Genomic DNA, 26,867 nt, shown 5'->3' with positions numbered 1-26,867 from the left:
ATTGAGCTATCGAAGCAGGAATTACACCGATCCGGCCTCCTCTCATTTGTCCCCCGCGAGCTGTGGCAGCAGCGGCTGACGGCTGACGAGTACGCGGGAAATGAGGGGGTAGAAGGGAAGCGAAGGAGACACGACGCGGCCAGGCATACGAAGGTCTGGGGAGCCAGCAAAAAGGGGAACTGGTGCTAGCACTCTACAGCCGAAGGGGATCGATGTCGAATCAATCCTGGTCAACAAAAAATCGTGCCAGATGGCGCCCAGACGTGACAGTTTCGGACACAGAAACCGAAGAAACAGAGCGGCTTCCTGGGAACACAAAAGCGATGTTTGTTCCCCTGTGTGCGCTTGCGTGCGTGTGAAGGGGGATATAAGAATGGCACAAATAAGCAAAGAAAATGGCAACACATCCAGACAAATCTGAGCGAAAACAAGCAGTAGGCGACGAAAGTAAACCATGAGCGCCTTTGTACGATCTTGGTTTCCGCCTGCACATTTATTTATACATTCCTTGAAGGCGGACGCCGGCCGAGCTGCGGCAGAAGCTGAGCCGGCAGGAGGTTCGGCCGTGTGTTCGAAAGGATGAGTGCCATTAAGGCTGTTCATTGCACTCTACCACACTCGCTTGTATGGCACGGCGCACACGCCGAAGGCTGGCTTTTGACGATCGATGCTCATAGGTGGCCCCATACCGAACCATTAAAATAGGTACGGTATGCATACTACAGCGTCCCCTAGCTGCAAATGGCTATGAAAGACGCCGCTGTGAAGGGTCAGGATTAGTGGTCGACAACACATAGGTATTTTCGCATTTCGGCGTCAACGAAGTGCGGCCGCCGAAGGTGGGGTTCGATCTCGTCCCTACCGGCTCAGCAGCCACAAGCCATAGGTGCTAAGCCCCCGTGGCGGGTCACTACAAAGACTAAAGCAGGAAACAAATAAAGGCACAAGCACTATTATAATCAAAGATGAGAACGTAATCGCCTGAACTACACGTAGATGCCTTTCCTTACGCAAATGTTTGCAAGTATCCAAGCGCGCGCTAAAGAATTGGCTCAGACATGTGGTTTCTATTAATATCATGCCTTAGTTTATTCACTGCTGCCCTTGCACAAAAAAAACAATATTAATTCAAGCTTAGATGCTGCCTCCCTATATAGAGCGTAGGGTACCCAGCATTTGCGTTTCGCATCAGCTCATAAGCACTGTCGAGAGTATACGCGTCTAATATTTAACAAATATAGAAACTGTAGCAGGATCTCGGTCCCTGGTAGTAATGCCTAGGTGAAAGAGCAGCTTTCTTCTGCCTAATAGCCTCCTTATCGACTAGAGTCAACACACAAATGCGGACAATTTAAAACGCGTTGTGGAGCGGATGAAACTGAACTTTGAGGCTTAAGTGGATCACAATAGCAAGTGGCTCTAAAACTGGTAAAATAGTGCAGTTGTTCCAGATTCATTGCAGAAGCAGTGTTACTGTAGACTGTAAGCTGCAGCGCATCTAAGAAGTAAAGGCTTACGTGTTTTCCCGCTCTTTCTGCAGCTGAATCTGCACTTTCTGCTCGGTGAACTGCGTCGCTGCCATGTGTCGCTGCTCAAAACTAGCGATTTCACCCGCTGGCTGATGAAGGTGTCAAAAAAGTGGGCCCGAGTCGTACCAGGGATCAGGTCGATATGTGGGCGTCCTCAAGGGCGTTACGTCTGCGCCCATCGCTGTCCAAACGGGTTTTCCATTGGGCGCGCTCCCAAGCGATTGCGAAGCAACTCTGTCAGTGAAGGATGCAATGCGAAAAAGAAAAAAAAAGGCGCAAAGAATGGTATAGACGAACTCAGACTTCGGGCCATATCCTTCGTGTGTGGCCTCATGAAGATTCTATCAGTCTAAACAAGGAAGGCTTGGTCTACAAGCGGGAATATCTTAATCTTAAGACAAAAACACATGACTCGGGACTGGCATGCCTGCATGGCGATGAGTTGATTCAGGTAACTGAGCAGTTCTGCTTCAATTGAGGAGCAACAAAATAGCACACTGTATAATAAATTTTCTGATCGCACGACTTGATTGGCCAAGCTGTTTAATCTCCATTCGTAAAGACTTCAGCGCGAACAAGAAACAAGGATGCAAACAGAGGAACACAAAAGGAGAGCGACGTTAAAGGAAAACTGCGCCGTCACCTGCCTCAACTATATCACCATTAACACTGACAATTAGGAGACAGCCTCTTCTCAAATTTAATAACCAGGGGAGGCGGTCGTTTTCTAGAACAGTAGGCGAGAGGTGGCCACGTAGCTTTGATGCATTACACAAATGAAGAGAGTCGTGGGAGCCGCCAGATACGAGCGGCCCTCAACCATTGTCTGCATGCCGGTCCCGGTGACACTCTCATTAGAAAACGAGATATGTTTTGGGTAATTACAATCCTTTAACATTATCCCAAAGGCTTCCCTGCTTTTCCCCCCTTCTAGGCCTACCGCCTATAGCTCGACCCTGCTGGCTTCCTTTTGCAGAAGCGGTGAATGCCCACCGAAAAAGAAACTTGAGACAGAGAAGAGGGGAGAAAGAGAGAGAGGTAGAATAGACTGAAGACTGAAGAGCGCAGGCCTTAGAAGAGGGTTTTCTCGCATGACGGGGGCATGGGGATCACGAAGAAAACGACGCAGAGAAAAAATTTTGACGTCCACCGAAGGCGACACCGCCGGGAAATCGCTGCTTTCGCATTGCCTTTGCAGGGAGTGGGATGCGGCTTGCCGCGTTTGGCCGCGGTTTCGACGCACCGCGTACACGAATCCCCGGAAAATGTTTTCTGCACCTCACAGTATCTTTAACGTGCACTGACATCGTACAGCCCACGGGCGCGTTTTGCGCTTCGCCTCCTTGGAAACGCAGCTTTCGTGGTCGGGTTCGAACCCAGGTACTTCGTATCTCCGGTGTCAATGATCAACACCACAAAGATACAAGGCCGGAGGTCTCGCCGGAGTGACGTAGGCTGCGTCATCAAGTGACGAAGAAATTGGCTGCGGTTTAGCTCTGGTTAACCCTAGTTGAATTGCGAAAGCTTCGTTTCCTCGGCATGTCGTCGACGCAGCGCCTCATTCCGACGCTGTCGAGAACTCAAACCGGTCTCTTCCGCAGTTGAAGAGTCACTCCGGGACGTTGCACTTCTTCTAGCGGCATCTTCACTGCGACGCTTCTCGAGTCGTGCGGTGCTTTCTTCTGGCGTCTCTTGAGCGCGTTCTCTCTTCCTCGCTTCGTACTGTCAATGTTGCGTCTCTTTCGTGCTCTCCGTAACGATTACCATACACTGACTGACTGATGTTTCTGAGAGGAAGAAGGAAAAGGAAAGAGCATGGGACTGCCTACTGGCTCCAGCCGAGCCACGCTTGCTGCCGCGTGCTGAAAGTAGTATGGGTAAAGGTTAGGTCAAAGAGTGAAAGAAAAGACGCGCCACGCTAATATGCCCCGTGCCGATCCCGGAGGAAGCGCAATACCGGGACGACCCGTGCCAGAGTGCTTCAAGCCAAGCACTCCGCCATATTCCAAAAATAAGTTTAATGTCTTCTGTCTGTTGTTGCCAGGAAGAAAGAAAAGGAAAATGCACAGGCCTGCTCACTGGCTCAAGCCGAGCCACAATCGCTACCACGTGCAGATAGTAGGAGAGTTGAAAGATGGGATAGAAAGACAGGATAGTAAAGACGCGCTAAAGACAAGGCCGCGGAGGCAGTGCAATACCGGGCCAGCCGGTGGCGGAAGTGAAGCAACCTTCAAACTTTCCGCCACATTTCCAAAAATAAGTCCAATTGGACCCGTAACAGATACTCTACGGGGTCCGGACATTCGCAGTTTAATATCTTAGGTCCAAAGACCCGCTGAAGATATTAAATCGGGTATCAGGTATGAACCATAGCGGATACCCGATTTAATATCTGCAGCGGGTCCTTGGACCTAAGATATTAAATACACTTTCTTCCATACCCTCTCTCCCTTCCTGATTATGCCTAATGGCAAACATTTAGAATAAAAAAAATGGCTGTGTGGTTTAGCTCTGGTTAACCCTAGTTGAATTTCGAAAGCTTCGTTTCCACGGCACTTCGTCTGCGCAGCGTCCCATTTCGACGCTGTCAAGAACTCAAAGCGGTCTCTTCCGCAGTTAAAGAGCTACTCCGGGACGTGGCACGACTTCTTCTAGCCGCATCTTCGTTACGACGCTTCTCGAGTCGTGCGGCGCGTTCTTTTGGCGTCTCTTCAGCACGTTGTCTCTTCCTCGTTTCGTTCTGTCGTCGTTTCGTCTATTTTGCGCTTCCATAACGACTACAATACTATATATACAATATATATATATATATATATATATATATATATATATATATATTCCCCGCGAGGCGACCCCTCCTCTCCCTCTACCCCAGCGGAGCACATCTGGTGGAGCGAGCGGCGACGGCAGTGGCGTTGATGGCGGCGCCATCTGTTGGAGCGCGGCTGCGGTATTGCTAGGCAATGGCGGCTCAAGGTCGTTCGTCGGCCACGGCATACGGCTCAAGTGCGACGATGCGACGAGCGGAGCTGGCTGGCTGGCTGGCTGGCTGGCGTAGTGTTGCTTTCGCAACAAAAGCAAGCTCCTCCGCAGCGTAGTGAAAAAATGCGCATTCACGGAGCGCGCCGTCACGAAAACGATGGACGGTTCCCAATGTTAATATAAGACCAGAGTGGCCGAAGTGGAGCTCTCTTCTGGGAGGAAACGAACGATGGTTTGAAAAAAATTGGAGGGCGCTTAAGCTTCGCGTTTAAGTGGAACGCGCGGCGTGTTGCAGCGGTGCCAGGGAGTCCACGGAACGCCATCGCCTGTTCCGCGCGACGCCTTGCCCGTTGGACAAATCGCTCGAAGTCTGTAGGAGGCCTCTAAAACTTTCTCAATTACACGCTGTAAACTTTCTTAATTAGCATCATGAAGCATTTGCTTTTGATTCTGAATATTCGACACCTTTGAATGCAAATTTTTCAAAATTTTCATGTTTCATTTCGTTAATTATTCAATTACAATGATTTCGTTACCTCGATATATCCTATCACACACCAATAAATTATCAATCTCTAGAAGCACACATTACCATGAACCTTTTTTTACGCAGCCCCCCATTATTTCCGACACGGGGTGCTGACTACTACTACGCCGACGGCTTTTCGACTGAACGAGCCGTATACACTATCGCTTAAAAGTTGATGAATGAGAGGAGAGGACGAAAAAAGATGATGCCACCGTCTGGAAGACGTTGAAGTAAGGAGCCTTAGGTGCCTGCATCTGGGATTAATTAAACATGTCATCAATTAATTACCTTTATTGCCCGACATTTTGGATTTATAAGTGACGTGACCAATCAGTCACCAATTGGGTTGCTATATCGATTTACTATGTGGGCCGCTATATTAAATTCCTCTGAAATTCCTTGGAAGGAAGCTGGTAGCAGAGCCCAAGAAATCTTGAAATGTGATTAGTAAGAGCTAACGCTCTTAAAATTGAAAACTGTTTGTTGAGGAAAGCCCCGCCGCGGTGGCTCAGTGGTTAGGGCGCTCGACTACTGATCCGGAGTTCCCGGGTTCGAACCCGACCGCGGCGGCTGCGTTTTTATGGAGGAAAAACGCTGAGGCGCCCGTGTGCTGTGCGATGTCAGTGCACGTTAAAGATCCCCAGGTGGTCGAAATTATTCCGGAGCCCTCCACTACGGCACCTCTTCTTCCTTTCTTCTTTCACTCACTCCTTTATCCCTTCCCTTACGGCGCGGTTCAGGTGTCCAACGATATATGAGACAGATACTGCGCCATTTTTTCCTTTCCCCCCAAAACCAATTATTATTATTATTATTATTATTATTGAGGAAAGGAAAGGGCGCAGTACCTGTCTCGCATCTTGGCGGACATCTGAACCGCGCCGTAAGGAAGGGGATTAGATCGCTCCTCTTTCTTACCTCTCCCTGTCCTTTTATTCCCTCTAGTCGCAGCTCAGGTGCCTCAAGTTTCGATGGCAGATACCGTGGCTATAGCAACATCTTTTCCTTCCATTGTTGTTTTATTAAAATTGGCAGTGGCTTAGCTCCGCTATGCCACGATATACGTAGCGGGAGGTACGTTTCTCTGGCTGAGCTTGTTGTTGGCACTGTATGTTTAGCAATGAGAGATATGTCCGCTTGAAATTTCCGGGTCGCAGATGCACTTTCGGAAACTCGAATGGTGTGATAAGTCACACGACGAGCCTTCACATCCTCTTCGGTTGGTTGCTGTTGGCTGACGCCTTCCATAGGCTCCATCTCGGCGGCTATGCGGCGTCTATTACGCTCGGCAGCTTGGCGTCTCCATTTGGCAAGGCGTTCCTCCCTCTGTTCGGGCGTCTCCGCTGCTCTCTTCGCCTTCTGACGCTCATTATCTCTTTGTTGAGTAGCCAACTGCCAGGCGACAACCTCAGGATCGGAAGAGTCGATGTTCTCTCGTCTACACCGCCGTTTAGCAGCGGCTGGACTCTCCTTCTCTACATCCATTTCAAGCGTTGCGATACAGCCGCCGATTACATCTCCGCTTTTTATACGCAATGCTGCGCATGCGACGCGTGGTTCGGGTGATGAACGCGGTGTGATGGTGTGTGAAAAATGAGTCCCTGAAATGTGTGTGTTTCGCTGCTTTCATTTGTAGGACAGCTATGCTGCGACCATCGATTTGGAGCAATCTTCTCCGCGCAAGAGAGTTAAGTCGACAAAGACAAACGGGCGTGCTTTGACAAGCTGCTCTGCATGCCACTACATTCACGTTTAAAGCGTATACCTCGTGAGAAGTTAATTCCTTCGAAGAATTCTAGATTGAATAGCCTCACTCCTCTGTTGCCACCGTGGTGGCTCAGTGGTTATGACACTCAGTTCCTGACCCGAAAGACGCAGGTTAGATCCTGGCCGCGGCGGTCGAATTTCGGTTGAGTTGAAATTCTAGAGGCCCATGTACTGTGCGATGCCAATGTACGTTAAAGAGCACCAGGTGGTCGAAATTTCCGGAGCTGTCCACTACGGCGTGTCTCATAGCCTGAGTCGCTTCGGGAAGTTAAACAATAAACCAATAAACCATCATTCGTTTCTTGCTTTGAATGAGCAACATGGAAAATGATAATTATGGCATACTGTCCCTATCGTCGAAGTTGCATGGCAGTAAAGATGGTTAAGAAATTAGGAAATATAAGAGCAAATTACCGTGCGTTCGGTGCGCGTCCGAACGCAAGTGGCACCGTGCGTGCTCGAAAAATATGTCCCGGTCGCAATGAAATTGATGTTACCTGACCACGAAATCAGATATGCTCATGTTTCGGCACTGGAATCGTAGCGTTCTTTACGCGTCCATTGAGAGAAGGAGGTACCGCAGTCTATGGAGAGCACCGGAATAATTTAGACCACCCGGGTAACGTTAACGTGCATTTACAGTACGAGAACTACCGTGACTCAACGCATATTTACACTGATGGATCTGTCCTTCCAAGCAGCTCCGCGGCGGCAATCGTCATTCCAGCGAAAGCTACAACAATCAAATTTAAGACGACCCACGCGACAACATCGACGGTAGCAGAGCTCGCAGCGCTCTTAACTGCCCTTCATCACATTGGTGATGAACCGCCACACAAATGGACAATATTCTGCGATTCGAAGCCGGCACTGCAGTCTCTACTGTGACCTCTACGACGCGGACCGCACGAACAACTAATCTTCCATATTACAGAGACGTTACACCTTATAAGTGATGTCGGCCATGAAATAACGTTCCAGTGGCTTCCCAGTCACTGCGGGATTATCGGCAATGAACGGGCGGATCACGCTGCCCGCTCAGCCCATACTGAGGAGTGCCACGTCCCAATTCCTCTTTCTAGAACTGACGCGGCACGGAAGCTCCGCCTACTTGCTCGGCAGTGCACCCAGTCGCAATGGAATGAGCCACATTTAAGAAATACGCGACTGTACTCACTTGATCCAACATTAAGTCTTCGAGCACCATCACAGCTTCGCCGTAGAGACGCCACGCTTTTATATCGACTTTGGTTGGGTGTTGCCTTTACTAAAGCTTATGCCTTCCGCATAGGGATGGCCGACACCCCAACCTGTGACCACTGCGGCCATGAAGAATCAATTGGCCATATATTGTGCTCCTGCCCGCAGTACAGTCCACAGAGGGCATGCCTTAGCCACGAACTTGACCAACTGGACGACCAACCGCTATCCGAAAAAAGTATTCTACAACATCGAAAGGTCCTACCGTCGCAGAAGAAGGCCGTGCAAGCGCTTTTGTGCTTCTTACAATCTACCGGCCTGTGTGAAAGACTAACTGGAACGCCTTGTGTGTGTGTCTCTCCATGTGTGCACGTTCCTTTTTTTTTGCGTTTTCCTCTCTGTCATCTTTCTAACCCCTATCCCCCATCTCCAGTGTAGGGTAGCCAACCGGAAACTCACATCGTTTCCTTTTCATTCTCTCTCTCTATCTCTCTCTACATCACACAGCACACCTCCATCGCACAGCACTGCACACCGCACAGCACACATGCGTTTCACCCCCATCGAAACGCGGCCACCGCGTTCGCTGCGTCGGGTACATGGGACGCAACACCGAGCCCTCATGCACTGTAACCAGCAGGTCATCACGTGATGGTCAGACTAGCGATCACGTGCACAGTGGTTATAAAAAGGAAGCGAATATGAGTGTGCTGACTGCAAGGAAAGTTGATGAGCGCCGCAACCATCGCCGCGCCTCGCAGTAGGAAGCGTTCGAAGTCTCCGGAGCCTTCGCCCCTGGGTACGGCGGAATTTATTCAGCAGCGGATCTTGGTTTCCGGAGGTGATCCGAGGTCTCTACGGCAGCACCCCGTCCGTTCTCATCAAGCAGTCCCAGGTAGCAGGCGCCGTCCACCACGAGTAAACTCCGCGTCCGGTGAGTGCTCAGAGAGGTCTACGCCAGGTTTGCATTGTCCAGCGCTCAATGGCATTTGCGAGATTTCGGAGCTTAGCCATGGGTGACGGTCTACTGAAACGTTTTGGAACATTCGCAGCGGGAAGAGAAAAGTAATTGATCCAGTGTGTGCGTAGAACGCTATTCCGCTGCCGTCTTGTCGCTGCTGTGGGGACGCTGGGTGGGAGCGGCAGTGCTCGCACGCGCCTTGCCGCCTTGGACGCAGCTTCTTATTGCTATTTTGACTGGACTCCTCTTGTGATTTTGGTGTCACCGAACATCATCCAGTATTTTGTCCTCAGCCAGCGCAAGCGATTTTCGTCTATCGCCGCTGGCGGACGCCACGTAACCATCTGGAGTGAAGCGGACCTTTGGCGTCCCTGGTCTCCGAAAGCCTCCGGAAGGAAAAAGGGGTCTTGGACTTCCTTCACCATAGGATCCGAGATTTCTGGCGGATTTAGATCACGTTCCACGGTGAGTGGGATGCCTTTAGTTGTCGACAGACTGCAGACGTTTTTGAATTTTCATTGAAGAAAACGCCTGCGAGACGCACGCGTTCGTACTGTTTGTGTTGGTATTTTAGCGCGCTGTGTTGGTATTTATGCTCTTTTTCGAGCCTTCCTCGGCTGTTATCTACCGGAGCCAAACGCAGCGAGCTCCTCCCGTTTGTGCCACGCCGGGCACACGGGGTTACTGAACGCTGTGAATGAGAAATACTGAGTTCCTTGCGTTCATTCTGTCTCTGGTTTTGTCGCTACCAGCTATTTATTCAAGTTAGTGGTGCACCGCCTGGGTAGACCTGTAACAATACCGATGGCGACGAAGCGTTGACGCGCCTTAGAGGCTCAGCGGTTAGAATGGGCAGTGACTGGGTTGAAGGTCTCGGCTTCTATCTCGACTCTGGCGACCGTGTTTCGAAAGCGAAATGCAAAAGGCGTCCATCTACTGAGCTCGGGTGGTCTATATCCCTCTCGACTACGGCGTCCGTCGTACCTTATGTGGTTTGCTCTATAACGCCGTAGTGGATGGCTCCAGATAATTTCGACCTCCTGGGGTTCTTTAACGTGCACTGATATCGCACTGTATACACGGGTCTCTAGTATGTATTTCTCATCCACCGAAATGCTACCGCGGCGGCCGGGATCGAACCCGCGTCTTTCGGGTCAGCAGTCGAGCCGCCTTAACCACTGAGTCACTGTGTCGGGTCGGGACGTTAAAAAAAGTGCAGGCTGGTCATTGCTTTGTATTTACTTCAGCACTACACTAACCGAGCGAGCGAGTCGTAACATTTAATAACGTAGTGCCGGAAAGAGACATGAATAGAGAAGCGATCCTTGGGCCGATACTTATGCCCCATTTCCACAGCGAAAGCTGCAAAATTTTGTTTGCATGCATTAACGCTGACAACGTTGTGGCAGACATGGGCATTGCAGCAACAGGCCGCAGCGTTCACTGGATGACTAACCTCTCGCTATCAACCATACTGCCAGTTGCCAGGGTGGCAATGTGGGCGCGCTGCCTATCCAGTGTGCGGGACGCGCTCAACGTTACCGACGCAGAGCCGGGTCTACTTGCCAGATACACAACTTTCGCTACCTGGCCAGGTTCAGCAGTAATTTAAGCGCTGCAATTTTTTTTTTCGCATGGCGCGGTTCAGGTGCCCGCCGGGAAAGTTAACCAGTTATGCGCCTCTCTCGTCCTCAAATCGAGTGGAGGGTCTAGACCAATTCAAGCAACGTGGTAAAAACTGCAAGTAAGGCTTGGCTGGAAAGCAGACTAATTCCTTCAAGCAATCTTGCCCTGGACTGCGCCGCGGAGGACTGAAAGGGGCAGTCCAAATGCAGAACGCTCTGAGTCAGGCATGAGTCCCTGGTCGTGCCAGCGCTTTAAAGTCCCGTCCTGCACCCCAGCCTCAAACAACGTTATTGCAGACCGGGCTGCGGCAGCCGCGTGTCAACCTTCCCGTCTTTTAAGACAAAAACCGGTGGCGTGTCTTGTGTGGGGTAGCGTATTTGTGTGTACTCGCACACGGTACAGAAAATGCCAGCGATGGAAAGAGGGTGACGACATCAAGCGGCCATAGGACGCACACAAAGCCGCGCGCCGCAATTTTAGACGATCATATCCGTCTTTAATATATATCCCCCACCGGCTGACCCCCAATGCTGTGCCGGTATGGCAGACAACATTCATACCAAAAATGTGAGCAATCGTTTGTCTTAGAGCGTTGTGTCCTATTATTTCTCTTTGAATATAGCTTACATGTTCCAGTCAAGTAGGAGGCCAGCTTGCGAGAGTAATTCGAACCGACGACATATGTGCCTTCAATTGTGTGTATTCCCAGTTTTTACCTGTTTCTAAAAGGCGCGGATGAGGTGTCCACCGAGAGGCGAGAGAGTTAGTGCGCAGTTTCCTTTCTTCAAAACCAATTTTGGTATTAAAATTGTGTCTCAGCCGTTCGTATTGTGCTGCACCGTTGCAGGTGGGGACACATGTTTTCCGTTCCATATAGCGTACGCCTCTTAGGTTGGAGGCTAGCCCGCGACAGGTATTCGAACCACTCGGACCTTTGTGGATGCAGTGTTTGGAGGCGCGTCTCCATTTCACTGCTCAGTGCGCAATCTGTGTCCAGTGATGGACGCTGACGAAAACTCTGTAATGCTTTACCTCTTAAGGCGTGTTTGAGGTGTCCATTGAGAGGCGAGAGAGTCAATGCGCCATTTCCCTTCCTCAAAACTAATTTTGGTATTAAAATTGTGGCTCAGCCGTTCGTATTGCGCTGCACCGTTGCAGGTGGGGTCATATGTTTTCCGTTCCATATAGCGTACGCCTCTTAAGTTGGAGGCTAGCCCGCGACAGGTATTCGAACCACTCGGACCTTTGTGGATGCAGCGTTTGGAGGCGCGTCTCCATTTCACTGCTCAGTGCGCAATCTGTGTCCAGTGATGGACGCTGACGAAAACTCTGGAATGCTTTACCTCTTAAGGCGTGTTTGAGGTGTCCACCGCGAGGCGAGAGACTTAGTGCGCAGTTTCCTTTCTTCAAACCCAATTTTCGTAGTAGAAATGTGACGCGACCGTCCGTCGTACACCGCTGCCGGTAATGTCATACGGTTTCTAGTTGTATATACCATACGCTTCTTATGTTGGAGGCTTGCTCGCCACAGGAAGAAGGCCGAATAGGCACATGAGCGTAGAGATGCCCAACCGCACAGTGGCCTGTGAAATGTGAAAACGGGTCCGCAGCTTCAGGCCTCCAGGCCGTTAGTGCCAGCCAGCTTTCGATGATTAATGGGGTAGCCCGGTGAGCTCAAATCCACTATTTTCTCTTATTTGGTACGTTCTCTTCCCTAACTTTAAATCAGCCGCGTCTACTGGCAGAGGCGAGTGGTAGTGGGTCCGCTGAGTCAGTTAATCGAAACACGAAAGGAAAAAGAAGCAAAATAGAGTTGAAAGGAAGTCGAATTGGTGTAGTGGCATGGCACTCAGTTTTTTTACTAATATTTATAGCCCTAATGTTCACATTTAAAGAGATTAAAATATGCGTTTGCATTTTGGTGTTCATCTAGCACTTGTGGCACGCACGAGGATCTAATGCCAGAACGGGACTGGGGCAATGTCCCCGGCACATTCCTGTGTATATTAGAGCGTTAGGTCACAAGGCGAATAATCCCGGCCTAGATGTATTTGTAGCTGTCAGCTTAAAGGGTTTGGTGAAATTGTTTTGTGGAAAGAAAATGGCGCAGTAACTCCCTCACATCTCGGCCGACACCTGAACCGCGCCATGAGGTAAGCGATAAAGGAGGGACTGAAAGAAGAAAGAGGTGCCGTAGTGGAGGGCTCTGGAATAATTTCAACCGCCTGGGGATCTTTAACGTCAGTGACATCGCACAGCACATGGGCGCCTTAGCATTTTGCCTCCATCGAAACGCAGCCGCCGCGGTCGGGTTCGAACCCGGGAACTCCGGATCAGTAGCCGAGCGCGCTAACCACTGAGCCACCGCGGCAGAACCCACTTTCACGACCTGCGCATGCGATGCCACCGTGACGTCTGCGAGACATGTGTAATTTCCTTTCCTTAAAGCCAATTTACATTTCATTTTCCTTCTCTCACGGCCGCGGTTCGGGCGTCAGTCTCCACTGGGTGGGTATCAATACTGTGTAGGCAGCATTGAGACAACTGCGTGTTACTTTGCCGATCACCGGGCACTGTTTATCTCTGTCAAAACAATTGAATAAATAATATGTCTCACCATTTTAGTCACAACAAGCTCGGCAACATGCGTAATCAGGGGGGAACTGCAGCTCTCGCTACGTATATCTTGGCATAGCTGAGCTAAGCCACTGCGAATTTTTTTATTCTAACCTCAACATTACAGATGCTATGGAGCGTGAAGAAAAAGCCTTCAAACGGGCTTGACGTGGTGCACGGCCCCTAAACACGGCATTGCCAGCAAACGAGGACACAAAAACAACGTATCAACCACGGAAGGATCTGGTACAAAATCAAGAGATGAGCAAGGATAATTACAAGATAACCAAAGAGTTCGATGAAGCATACAGGCTATGGTGGAATGCAGAAAAAGGCATAAAAGTGCAGGTGCTGAAGCTACAATACATTTTGCAAAAACAGTATTGTGGCTATGAAACTGTTTAGAAGCGATGGAACATATTGTGTGGCATCTGGCAACTATAGTTCGCGCGTGCTCGAGGTAATTTCTTGAGTTCAGTACTGCGAGTATTAAGTGCGTGTCGTTTACGAGTCAGGCTTGCTATGGTCACCTAAAATATTTTTATTCTGTTTAATTTCGTTAGCATATCGCTTAATGACCATTGTTTAAAAATACCAGGAAGTGTGATAACGTTCATTTTCTTGAACAAATTTCCTCAGGACTCATCATCTCTGTCGGGTAATGTTTTATTTTTTTCAGTTTCCTCTAGTTGATTGTCGAGTATTTCCTGCTTCGGAGGCACAGCGCGGGTTCTTAAAGGAGTAGCGGTGAAGGCGTACCCCTGGAACTGCTAGGCCTCGACAGATTCAAGAGATGGCCCATGCCAAAGAACCCTACAGCTTCTACATCTGGGAGTTGAGCCTCCCCCGCGCGACCCTGAACAAGAAAATTAAGGAGTCCTTTCCCCAGCTGCGCATAGCCACCGAAGCGCGCGAGCTCATCAGGGTCTGCTGCACGGAGTTCATCCATCGCCTTTCGGCCGATGCCAAGGGGGTCTGCAGGCGGCAGGGCAAGAAGGTCATCTTCCCGGGTCACGTGCTCGGCGCGCTGGACAGCATGGGCTTCGGCGCCTACCGCCAGGATCTTGAGGCGGTGCACCAGGATTGCAAGGAGGTGGCGGCCAAGCGTAGGCGCAAGAGAATGCGCCTCAAGAACCGCGGAATTCTCCACGAGCAGCTGGTGCGGCTTCAGGAGGAGAGGTTCGCCGAGGCGCGTCAGCGGCTGGCGGAGCAGGAGTGGGCACTGGCGGAGGAGGTGCAGCAGCAGCAGCACATTATGCGTAGCCTCGGCGGGTAAAACGAGGAGGGGCACTGATGACCTGCCTACCTCAAAGCACCGTGGCGGAAGCTGTTTCTCCCCGTGCCCGTGCTAGGCGGCCATCTCTGGCGTTCTCCATTCAGGGCCACTCTGACGCAGAGGGAGTCGTTGATTAAAGGCACCCTTAAGCTTGAATCCTGCGCTTTCATTTCCTTATGCAGTCGAACAGCTGCCTTTTTTACACAATCTGTTCCTGTGCATAACATGCAGAATTAAGCAACAACAATAATAAAAATAATGATAACGGTAATAATTTATTCACAAATCTACAACTACACTTACAGAAGTCAGGCTCGCCTAAGCCATGAATGTGGCTTGTCACGCGAAGCCTGTCAGCCAACAGCAACACTTTACCGTAAAATTGACTATTTGTAGGGAGAGAAAAGAAAACGCCAAAAAAGCCAGACTGCGAACAGTACAATACAAGGCAATAAAAAAAACGTATATACCAAGAAATTTCACAATGGCACAGAAATTATGGTTTGGTTTATGGTTTGTTGGAGTTTAACGCCCCGAAACGACTCGGGCAATGAGAGACGCCGTAGTGAAGGGCTGCGGAAATTTCGACCGCCTGGGGTCCTTGAACGAGCACTGATATCACAGGGTACACGGGCCTCTAGAATTTCGCCGCCATCGAAATTCGGCCGCCGCGGCCAAGATCGAACCTGCGTTTCTCGGGCCAGCAGCCGAGCGCCATAACCACTCAGCCACCGCGACGGCACAGAAATTAAAGTATGCGACATAATTACTCGTAAGTGCAATTTCTACAGGTTTATGTGAATGTCAAGTATAGACTCTCAGAGAGAGGAGAGAGAAATAACATTTATTAGCGCCCGTCAGAAGGTTGACGGGGATCCGAGACGCAGCTCGGTCCCAGCCATGCCCTCCTCCTCAGCCATCGACCGGTACCTCCTGGATCGCAGCAGCGGCCAGGGCGAGACGGATGACTCTACGTTGTCCCTGATCTAGAAGCGGTGCCTCCCAGGACTCTGTCAGATTCTTCTCCAAAGCTATAGGACACGTCCATATATCGATCATGTCCGCTATACCCTCGCAACGCTTGCACCTGGGGATAAAAATCTCTGGGTGCCACTTGCTATAATGCTTGGGGTTTGGAAATACACCGGTTTGTAGCTTCCGCCACACAACCTCTTCCCTTTTGGCGAGCGGCTTACACGCTTTTGGGAGTACCGCTCTGCCTAATTTGTAATGATTCAGGATTTCTCCATACCTACTAAGATCGTCATCGATCTGTAGGGGCTCCTCATCGCGCGAGAGGGACGGGGTTGCGTATGAGACGCCACTGGGATCCCGGAAGGTAGCTGATCCTCGGGACAGTATGTGTGATTTCTCGTTCCCTCTCAACCCCTGGTGGATACGCCGTGTCCAAGTGAGCGCGTCCTGTTGTTACAGTGGTGGGCTACCGGCTAACAGTCGTGCTGCTACGGCTGAAATTCGGCACGCATTCAAGTTTCGAATCGCTGATTTTGAGTCACTGTCAATAATTTTGACCTGTTGTTGAGTTATAGCCGGTGAAATGGCCAATTCTTTTGCCACCATTGCGGTCGAGTGTCGGGTGCTGCAGCACACTGCCGGATCCCCGTTTTCTGTAGTTGTTACCGAAACGCGCCCCATTATGTCCGCGCATTCTGTGGCATCTGTATACAAGGCGTCCTGTCTGCCGTCAAAAGGGGCTTGCAACGCTGCTGCTTTATCCCTCTTCTGTCTCTCATGGTAGATGGGGTGCATTTTTTTGGGGAGTAGAGTTATCTTTGATTTGTCTCTAATCTGTCTAGGAACCGGGTCAGTGGGTCTGGAGCATGCTCGAGGCTCATGTCCCAGCCTCTCCGGAATGCTGCGTTCTGTACGACTGCGAAAAAACCTGATATTGCGAGGTCGTTACAGCCTCAATCAGCTCTTCGAGGGTATTGGAAACCCCTAGTCTTAAAATCCTGTTCGTCGATGTATTAGGTGGTAAACCTAGGGCCGTTTTGATCCCTTTACGAAGGAGAATGTTCAGTCCAGTTTGCCCTTTTCCGCCTTATGAAGCTGCAAATGTGCTACGTAGACTATTCTGCTGATTATGAAAGACTGGACCAGCCTGAGGCGATTAGCTTCTTTCATGCCCGCATGTTTGCGATCCGTTTCAGGAGTCTACAAGTTTTACCGGTGCTAGCCTCTAGCCTCTGAATAGTTTGCGAGTTCTTGCCGTCTGCTTGGAATCGTAATTCCAGAACTCTAGTGCTTGCCACTGTCGGTATAACGTTACCGTTCACCCTGTGTGTGATTTCCCGGTTATTCGGTACGTCGTGGTTTATACTCCGATGCTGGGCTGATCGTGTTCACGCAAGAAAGAGCGCTTCTGTTTTCTCGGCTGAGAACCTGAGCCTGATGGGTTCTAAGCCTCGTCCTATAACATCGATTGCTCACTGGAGCGTCTGTTAAATTTCAGCGTCAGTGTCACTCCACATCCACAAGGTCAGGTCACCTGCGCTACAACGTGTGGTGCAGCCCCGCGATTTCGGCCAGTTGTGCGGGCAGGCCAAGCATGTCAATATTAAACAAGGACGGGGACAACACAGATCCCTGCGATGTGGCCTTGTTGCCGAGTCGAATACCATCCTCTGTGTGCCCCACTATACTGACAGTTGCTGTTCTGTCTGTCAAAAAATCTCGTATGTATAGTTTTTAAAGCGAAAGCTTTACTATGCCAGCTAGCGAGCCATTTCGGCTCGTCGCGCACTTCAGCCGTATGCCGTGTGCCATGGCCGACGAATGACCTTGAGCCGCCGTTGCCTAGCAACGCCGCAGGCGCGCTCCAACAGATGGCGCCGCCGTCCACACCGCTGCTAGGGTGCCTGGATGCGCGCCCACGCCCCCAGCGAGGGCGAGGGCGCGCATCCAGGCACTCTACACCGCTGCCGTCTCCGCTCGCTCCACCAGATGTGCTCCGCTGGGGTAGAGGGAGAGGAGGTGTCGCATCGCGGTGATATATATATATATATATATATATATATATATATATATATATATATATATATATATATATATATATATATATATATATATATATATATATATATATATATATATATATATATATATATATATATATATGCGCTTCGTCTCAGTGCATTTTAGTCGTTATGGAGTGCGCGAAAGAGACGCAACAAAGGCAGAACGAAGCGAGGAAGAGAGAACGCGCTCAAGAGACGCCAGAAGAACGCGCCGCACGACTCGAGAAGCGTGGTAACGAAGATGCGGCTAAAAGAAGTCGTGCCACCTCCCGGAGTGACGTGGCGGAAGAGGCCGCTTTGAGTTCTTGAGTGCTTCGTAATGAGACGCTGCGCAGACGACGTGCTGAGGAAACGAAGCTCACGCAATTAAACTAGGGTTAACCAGAGCTAAATCACAGCCAATTTTTGATTTTCTAGATGTTTGCCATTAAGCATGATGAGAAAGGAAGAGGGGATATAGAAGAAAGTTACAAAAAGGAGTGGAGACAAGCCTCGCTTAGAAAGTGGCAAAAGTTCTCGATAAAGCGGTTATCAAGTGTCCACTTGTTATAGTCGCGTTCAACGTCCCATCGCAGGCCTACCTTATTAGGAAGTGTCGTCTCACGGAGGGTGGAGCCGGGTAAGCCCACAAGTGTTTTGCATCACACAGTTCAGGCGCAGCCGCACAATGGGGACACTTTTCAGTCCGTTGCAGACGTTTGTCACGCCATCGATGACGCAGAGGGAGTCAGAGCCGCTCTTCTCCGAATACGGCGTATAGATACCTCCTCCTCCCGAGAGAGACTGCTAGGTAAAGGTTGCGAACACGAGGGAATCAGAGCGCGTGTTCGCTGGCGCATTCTCGGAAACATGGGACAGGAATGGATCTGGGGAAGAAGGGAAGGTGGCGGGATGTCTGATGCGTCAACGTATGTCAATGTATCCACATGAATATTATGAGGATTGTGAGCATGGCCGCGAATCGAGTGCATACGCACAGGACAGGGGTATTTTTTAGAGCATTGGCTCTTGCTCATCACGTTTCGAGATTTCGTAGGGTCTGCTACCACCCTAGATCACAGCGCCATCTGTGGCAGTAGCTACTTATCACGTTTCGATATTTCGTGAGGTCTCCTACCACCCCGAGATCACCGCGCCATCTGTGGCTGCAAATAAAAAACAGCGCATCTCGCATTGAGACATGTTTCGCCATCTACAATACCATTGTAGAAAGAATCCAAGATGGCGACCATTAAAATTGATTGTACCCTCTCATCTCTTCCCCCACTCATCAAAAAATATCCTTAAACGGCCAGGAAAACTGTCCTTGTAAGGGACCGTTATACTTGCATTCATTCGTTCCGCTAAATATATACCGACAACAACACGCACCCATCCGGTGACAGTTGTATACCGAATTTGGTAGGCAAATAAAACCCTATGGGTTGTGTTATCGAAATGAAACCGCAATTACGTAATATGTAAACGTTGTGCACATGCAATTACTTATTGAAGCGATACCATATCGCACCGCAAGCCGAATTCTAGGCCCACCTTGACCCCCCAAACGAAGGAAATTCCGTTTGGGATGCATCTTGAGGGGGTGCAACTCTACATCGGGTAGACGTGCATCGTAATTTCCCTGATGGGGCTAGGCGGCGATCGTTCCGCTAGTCGGCGTGTGTGCGCGCGTGCCGAGCATGGTAACAATCCGCCTCGTTTCAAAGGGTTTACATTCCGTTTCTCGAGACGAGCGCCGCGTTCTTCTTCGCTTTATTCATCTAGTAAACCAAACTGCTAACGGTCGTTACTTCAACGTCTTCCAGACGGCGGCGGCCTCTTTCTTTTTCCAGAGTTGGTGATTGGATTGTAATTTGGAATGCGCGCCAGACAGCCTTAAGCCGCTTAGAGGCGGCAAGGGAGTCAGTGTAAATATGAACAATACCGAATGTGGTTTGGTGGGTACACGAGTGGAAGGGAAGCAGTCGCACTGTGTATCGCTTGAAGCTCCAAGGAAAGCGGGGTGCAAGTGTCCGCGCTATTTGTATCGCGGCAGTTAAAATGAGGATGGGAGGGACTGCAAACTGCTGTAACTTCCTGCAGTGCTGTGGAGCGATTGTTTGTGAGTGGACAGTATGACCATGGAGGAAGAGTCTGTAAATGGTGAAGCTGCAGCGACATCTTGCGTGCGCTGTTTGCCTCGCGCTGATCGATGAGTTCAGTGAATGTATTAAGCTGAGCGTACTCTTTCAGAATCGGTAGGGGGGTAATACGAGGGAGATATGGCGCGAATAGCCTCCCGATTGATTGCTTCAAGGGAGTCCCACTGTGAACGGGTGAGGCGATGAAATTGGGTCTGATACACTATACGCGTCTGGAGGATGGAGCGCACAAGCTGACGGGCAGTATCAGAACGTGCTCAGCCAGAACGCATAGCTATGCGTCGGATCAGACAGAGAGCAGCGTGAGCCGATTTACGGGTCGCGTTTAGCCACGGGGTCCCAGATGTATGAAGTAGAAGACGTAGAACACGTACGCTTTCTACTTGAGGAATTTGAGAATTATCTATCGTGAAGGTAAGAGAGGCTGCTTTCAGTAAGCTGTGTCCAATGAGAATGAAGCAAGATTGATTACAGGGTTAGACGCAAAGGGGGTAGTCGTGATGTTAAGGCATCCAGCGCTTGCTGGAGCACCGACTGTTGCACAGACGCATCTGTATGACAGGACCACAAGATTATGTCGTCGTCATACGTAAGGACGCGTACAGAAGGCATTTTCTCTAGGGCTCGGACAATAAGTATAAAAGTTACGTTTAATAATGTGGGGGCGAGGACGAAGCCCTTGGGTGCACCGCGGTTGGAGGTAATGTGACCAGAAGGCTTCCCATGGACACGTGGACTGAAGGTTCTGTTTGTTAAAAATGAGTTATATGTAGGTGTGAACTCTTACGTCTAGCGCACCCAGGTTCTCCAGAATGTCCGAGTGCTTCACGTTACCGAGAGGTTTTGCCACGCCGAGACCAACAATCACCCTGGTGCCTACTGTTGAATTGTATGTGATCTGTTCTTTTAGCTACAACATGATATCACATGCAGACAAATGCGGTCTGAATCCGATCATGGTACTCGGACAGATACTCTTATCCTCCAAAAACCGGTTGAGCCGGGCATGAATTACATGCTCCATCAGTTTGCCCACGCAGGACGTGAGCGAGATGGGACGCAAGCGCTCGAAACCCGGCTGTTTCTTGCCTGCATGAGGAGCACGAAGATCGCTTGCTTCCATGCAGCCGGCTGCCGACCGGCCTCCCAACACTCCTGCATGAAGGCCGCGAGATGTCGGATCGACGCGTCATCCAAGTTTCTGAGAATTCCATTTGAGACCCCTTCCGGATCCGCGGCAGTCTTGGTTCATAGACTCCCAGGAAAGATCTCGTCCGACAGTTTGTTAAGAATAACCGGAACATAAGCGCAACGCCTGGCCGCAGCATACCTCGTGTTTGAACGAGGAACAATGTAAAGGTTATGTTTTCTAAGTTGTCTAGTCGGGGAAGTTTACTGTTTAAATTCACTGTACCAACAATGCTTAAGCGCGACTGTATCAATGAACAACGATTTGAAGCTTGGGAGCCCTAGTATACGGAAGATATTTGCAGCTGACAAAATGGGTGAGTTATAAGCAGTTTTTTAGAATATTCTTAAAAATGCTGTCAATCCTGCATATCCAACGATCCGAGCAAAAGGCAAAGATAGTAATACCATATCTTGACACATTGTACGCCAAAGCATGTACAAATCGTTTTTTTTTACAGATATAGGCACAAAGCTTTTGATATTAAACAACAACCTTGCCATTGACCTCACTTAATTAAGAACAAACATCAAGTAAGTGGTGATGCCATGTTAAGCTACTGTCGAAAGACACTCCAGATATTTAAAACATTCCACATATTTAATAGGTGAACAGTTACAAGAAACGCAGTTTGAAATGTGCAAGTAAATAGGAATGTCTTTTTACTAACAGTTGTCTTTAATAGAGAATGAAAACAGACGAGCTGTGGCTTTGGGGCATTGACAGCAATTCCACTGTCAGCAAACCAGCGTATTGCATTTTAAATGTCATTTTGCAACAAACCAGAGGCCATTTTATAGGAAAGATGTTTTGCCAGCAACGCTGTGTCATCAGCATATTGAAATACCAGACTCTTGGAAATGGCCAAAGAGAAGTCAATGACAAAAATATTAAACAAATTGACCACTGAGGTACACCAGCATTCTGCGGCAACTTACAACTGAAAACGCCCTTAACATCGGTAGCGACCACTCGATAACGATTGCTGCGATAGTTTTCGACAATGTGGTTAAAAGGCCCACGGAGTCCCGACAAATACAGCTTGCTTAACAATATTTAATGGTTCAGGGTTGTCAAATGCTTTCGCTACATCTAAGAAGAGAGCACACGTGAAAAGATTGATCAAACGCTGAAAACAGTTCATGCGAAAACTCCTCAAGAAGGGCAACAGTACCACGCAGACAAAGCCAAACTGGCGATCACTCAGGACAGAAAATTTGTTAAGAAGACACAATGCAAAAAAGAAAATTTTCCAAGACCTGGGCAATTACTGGTAAGACAGAAATTCTCACAATGTCTCAGCTCATAATGTAACTTGGATACAGCTTGGATACACTTCTTGTCGGCAGCACTGTACATTGAAGTGAGCTCCGCAGTCGGTGCGCTGTTATTCCTCTGAGTGCGGTTAAACGGGTCTCACCTCAAATTTTACGTATCCGTAAATTCATGGAAGTCAGTCTACTGTAATAATAATTGTCTTTTTGGGGAAAGGAAATGGCGCAGTATCTGTCTCATGTATCGTTGGACATCTGAACCGCGCCGTAAGGGAAGGGATAAAGGAGGGAGTGAAAGAAGAAAGGAAGAATGAGGTACCGTAGTGGAGGGCTCCGGTATAATTTCCACCACCTGGGGATCTTTAACGTGCACTGACATCGCACAGCACACGGGCGCCTTAGCGTTTTGCCTCCATAAAAACGCAGCCGCCGCGGTCGGGTTCGAACCCGGGAACTCCGGATCAGTAGTCGAGCGCCCTAACCACTGAGCCACCGCGGCGGGTCAGTCTACTTGAATGTTAAGTTTTTGTAAAAGCTGCACATTGAAACCTGGAATATCTAGGATGAGCGAATTAAACTGCATTCAAACTGCAATTCACATTCCATTGAGGAATATTTGCGAAAAGCTAATCAAAGATGATCAGCTGAAGGGAAAAAGCATAATACCTACCATCAAATGCTTGACATGATGTAATACAGGCTCCGGAAAGTTTCATGCTCGGTGTCTAATTACAGCGCAGCAGCCCACAGAAAAACAACAACAAAAAATGATTGTCGATTTGAGTTGTTAGGCCAAATGCAAATCAGGTGCGCTAGCAGTTCGGTTTTCCTTTCGGTTCTCGTGTTCAGATCCAGTGTTCCCAGATGGCGGCTGTTCGAATAGCGATAATGCATTAACGTCCATACATGCAGAATTGGTCACTCAGTGCATTCATAGATCCCTTGGTGTCTTCCTGCCATTCCTGGCGCAGTAGTGTAGCGGTCAAGTTAAGATGCACCCCTGCTTTTCTACGGCAGGCGCTGCCACCGATGGGAATTTGGATGATTGGGTTGGGGTGCAGCCCAGGTTTCTTTCCGATTGAGGGACTCCGCCTAGTATTGTAAGGGGCGAGAGCCACTTGGGGTCTCTCCCCAGCATCTCTCTGTATATATATGCAAATAAATGCATGAGCGCCTATTCGCCGCGGTGGCTCAGTGGTTAAGGTGCCGGCTACTGATCCGGAGTTCCCGGGCTCGAACCCAACCGCGGCGGCTGCGTTTTTATGGAGGCAAAACGCTAAGGCGCCCGTGTGCTGTGCGATGCCAGTGCACGTTAAAGATCTCAAGGTGGTCGAAATTATACCGGAGCCCTCCTCCACGGCACCTCTTTCTTCCTTTCTTCTTTCACTCCCTCCTTTATCCCTTCCCTTACGGCGCGGTTCAGGTGTCTGCCGATATATGAGACAGATACTGCGCCATTTCCTTTCCATAAAAACCAATTATTATTCACCATCACCACGTAGCGCAATTGAGGTTTTCAGTGACCTATGGAGACAATTATGCGCATTTCCTTTAATTTCTTTTCCTTTCGTGACTCTCAGATGCTTCAAATAAGTAGTAAGTGGTTTTTATTAAAGTAATAATAAAAAGGACGGAAAAGTTTTTTGCTAGCCCCGGCATCTGCCATCGATACTGAAGCACCTGATCTGCGGCAGAGGAAATAAAGGATAGCAGGCGGAATGGAGAAATGAAATGAAAGAGGTGAGGGGACAGGAAGAGAGGATAGGGGGAGGCGTAATATACACAAACTATTTACACAATAAGAAATGTGTCGACGTTGTGCGCATCATTAGTCCAGGCGGTGCGCGCGTGTTTTTAATTGCTTGAAGTAATAATAATAATAATAATAATAATAATAATAATAATAATAATAATAATAATAATAATAATAATAATAATAATAATAATAATTGGTTTTTGAGCAAAGGAAAAGGCGCAGTATCTGTCTCATATATCGTTGCACACCTGAACCGTTGCGTAAGGGAAGGAATAAAGGAGAGAGTGAAAGAAGAGAGGAAGAAAGAGGTGTCCTAGTGGAGGGCTCCAAAATAATTTCGACCATCTGGGGATCTTCATCGTGCATTGACATCGCACAGCACACTTAAAGCAACACCCGCCGCGGTGTATCAGTGGTGAGGGCGTTCGGCTATTGATCCGGAGTTCCCGAGTTCGATCCCGACCACGGCAGCTGCGTTTTTATAGAGGAAAACATTTTTTAAAATATTTTATTGCTTCAAGAAAAAAAATGGAAATTGGGAAGAACAACGAAAATGCGCCCGTGTGCTGTGCGATGTCAGTGCACGTTAAAGATCCCCGGGTGCTCGAAATTATTCCGCAGCCCTCCACTACGGCACCTCTTTCTTCCTTTCTCATCTCAGTCCCTCCTTTATCCCTTTACTTACGGCGCGGTTCAGGTGTCCGCTGAGATGTGAGACAGATACTGCGCCATTTCCTTTCCCCAAAAACCGATTTTCATTTTTTTTTCGTAAAACAAATAGCGCAGTAATTGCCTTATCTTGGTGGACACCCTGGCCATGCCGTAAGGGAAGGGAGGACTGTGGGATTAATAATTGGTTGTGGGGGAAAGGAAATGGCACAGTATCTGTCTCATATATCGTTGGACACCTGAACCTCGCCGTAAGGGAAGGGATAAAGGAGAGAGTGAAAGAATAAGGGAAGGAAGTGGTGCCCGTAGTGGAGGGCTCCAGAGTAATTTCGACCACCTGGGTAAACTGTACTAGAAGAGGGCAGTGGGCTCACTGCCCGTCGTTCCCTGATGCCGTTCATGTCAAGCACGAAAGGTGGCGCCACCAGCAACTTCACTGTAGCTTCGTGCTGGTCGGCGCTGCTCGGTCGCTCACATTTATGTACGCGCTGCTTTAATTCCTGAACCTACTTTTATGGGGGAAACGGCTGACGGACGCTCCGTACATGATCTGCAAAGGAATTCATTAGTTAGCGTTTTTATGCCCGAAAGGCCGCGGCGCGGCGCTGATGTCAACTTCACTGTAGCGGGCCGTGTCGACCGTGTTGGAGCACGTGCGTGAAGCAAAAATCGTTGACATTTCCGGCGCGCCCGCCAGTGGGAGCTTGGCTGGAGAGTAAGCCCACTGCCCCTTCTAGTACACTTTAACCTGGGGATCTTTAACTTGCACTGACATCCCACAGCACACGGGCGCCTTAGCGTTTTTCCTCCATAAAAACGCAGCCGCCGCGGTCGGGTTCGAACCCGGGAACTCCGAAACAGTAGCCGAGCGCACCCGCCGCGGTGGCTCAGTGGTTAGAGCGCTCGACTACTGATCCGGAGTTCCCGGTTTCGAACCCGACCACGGCGGCTGCGTTTTTATGGAGGAAAAACGGTAAGACGCCCGTGTGCTGTACGATGTCAGTGCACGTTAGATCCCCAGGTGGTCGAAATTATTCCGGAGCCCTCCACTACGGCACCTATTTCTTCCTTTCTTCTTTCACTCATTCCTTTATCCCTTCCCTTACGGCGCGGTGCAGGTGTCCAACGATATATGAGACAGATATTGCGCCATTTACTTTCCCAGAAAACCAGTTATTATTATTATTAGCCGAGCGCTCTAACCACTGAGCCACCGCGGACGGTGGGATTGAAAGAATAAATAGAAAAAGAGGTGCTGTAATGGAAGATCGAAAAAAATATTAGCTGCTGTTTAGCTGAACCTGGTTACAGGCAACCAGACGCTAGTTCAGATGAACCCACTGAACGCTGAGAACTATATCTTCCCTTCAGACTGACGTTACAATGGCAGTTTCCATCACGCAACATCAAACAATTGTCACGTGACTATTCTACCGCCCTCGACCGGCCAATCGCAGGTCAAAGGTCAAATGGTGCGACACCATGGTGGACCACATATGGTAGGGCCTATAGCCACACTTGATCTCTGGCTGACTTGAAGGTCAACCGGCGACGCACGGCGAAATGCTTTACCTATCGTAGTGAAGCGCTCGGTTCAGTAATTTCGACTACCTGGGCATCAGTAACGTGCACTGACCGCACAGCACATTGGCGCGGCCGGGTTCGAACTCCTGTTGACTTTGCGGGATAGAAGGCCAATAGTGTTTCCGAACTAAAGGGAAGGGCGCCGGCTTGCACGACCGCCCCATCAGCGAGATTCCGCCGCCAACGATGCGAGGCCACAATTCCGTCTGCATTCGACCCGCTGGCCTGGCGCCCCACTTTCGGCGCAGGCACTACGCGCGTCACGCGTTCTACGTGTGCGCATTTCATCAAGCCCGTACACTTCGGTTTGCGAAGGCCCCGCCAGTTACGCCCAAAAATACGTGCCGGCGACTTAACGAGTGTGCAGCGTCGTTGGGCGCTATGGTGGTGGTGAAAAACTTTATAAAGTAGAGCAAGCCTTAATTGTTACATCCTAGTGATGGGATTGCTCTTGGATGCGTGTCGTGGCCGGAAGGTGATGCTTCTCAGCGACTTCCAAAGCCCAGCCCACTAGCTGCCGTTGGGCCCGGCGTAGACGCATGCGGGAAAGCATCCCTACGAAAACAAGCTCGCGGCCGCCCAGCAAATGTCTCCCACCTCACTTCCCTGCGGCCCTTTTCGCGGGGTGCTGCGAATAAGCGCGGCGATGGGGGCGCCGGCCCGGGGATCAGTTATTTTTGCGCGCGCAATGTTTACGGTGCGCCAGCGTATACTGCGCGGTTTGCGCGTC

The 26,867-nt window shown here is 49.6% G+C and overlaps 1 pseudogene across 1 annotated transcript; it reads left to right on the top strand.

Moving 5' to 3' along the window:
- The first annotated feature begins 9,232 nt into the window (after positions 1-9,232).
- LOC144130482 (protein Dr1 pseudogene) lies at positions 9,233-14,625 on the top strand (annotated as a pseudogene). The gene is made up of 2 exons (XR_013314108.1): positions 9,233-9,433; positions 13,890-14,625. The product of XR_013314108.1 is annotated as a protein Dr1 pseudogene (transcript).
- Positions 14,626-26,867: the final 12,242 nt, after the last annotated feature.

Source organism: Amblyomma americanum, chromosome 4, assembly GCF_052857255.1.
Source record: "Amblyomma americanum isolate KBUSLIRL-KWMA chromosome 4, ASM5285725v1, whole genome shotgun sequence".
NCBI classification, from domain to species: domain Eukaryota; kingdom Metazoa; phylum Arthropoda; class Arachnida; order Ixodida; family Ixodidae; genus Amblyomma; species Amblyomma americanum.
Note: the sequence above shows the minus strand (reverse complement) of the source record. Positions and strands in the feature narration are given on the sequence as shown.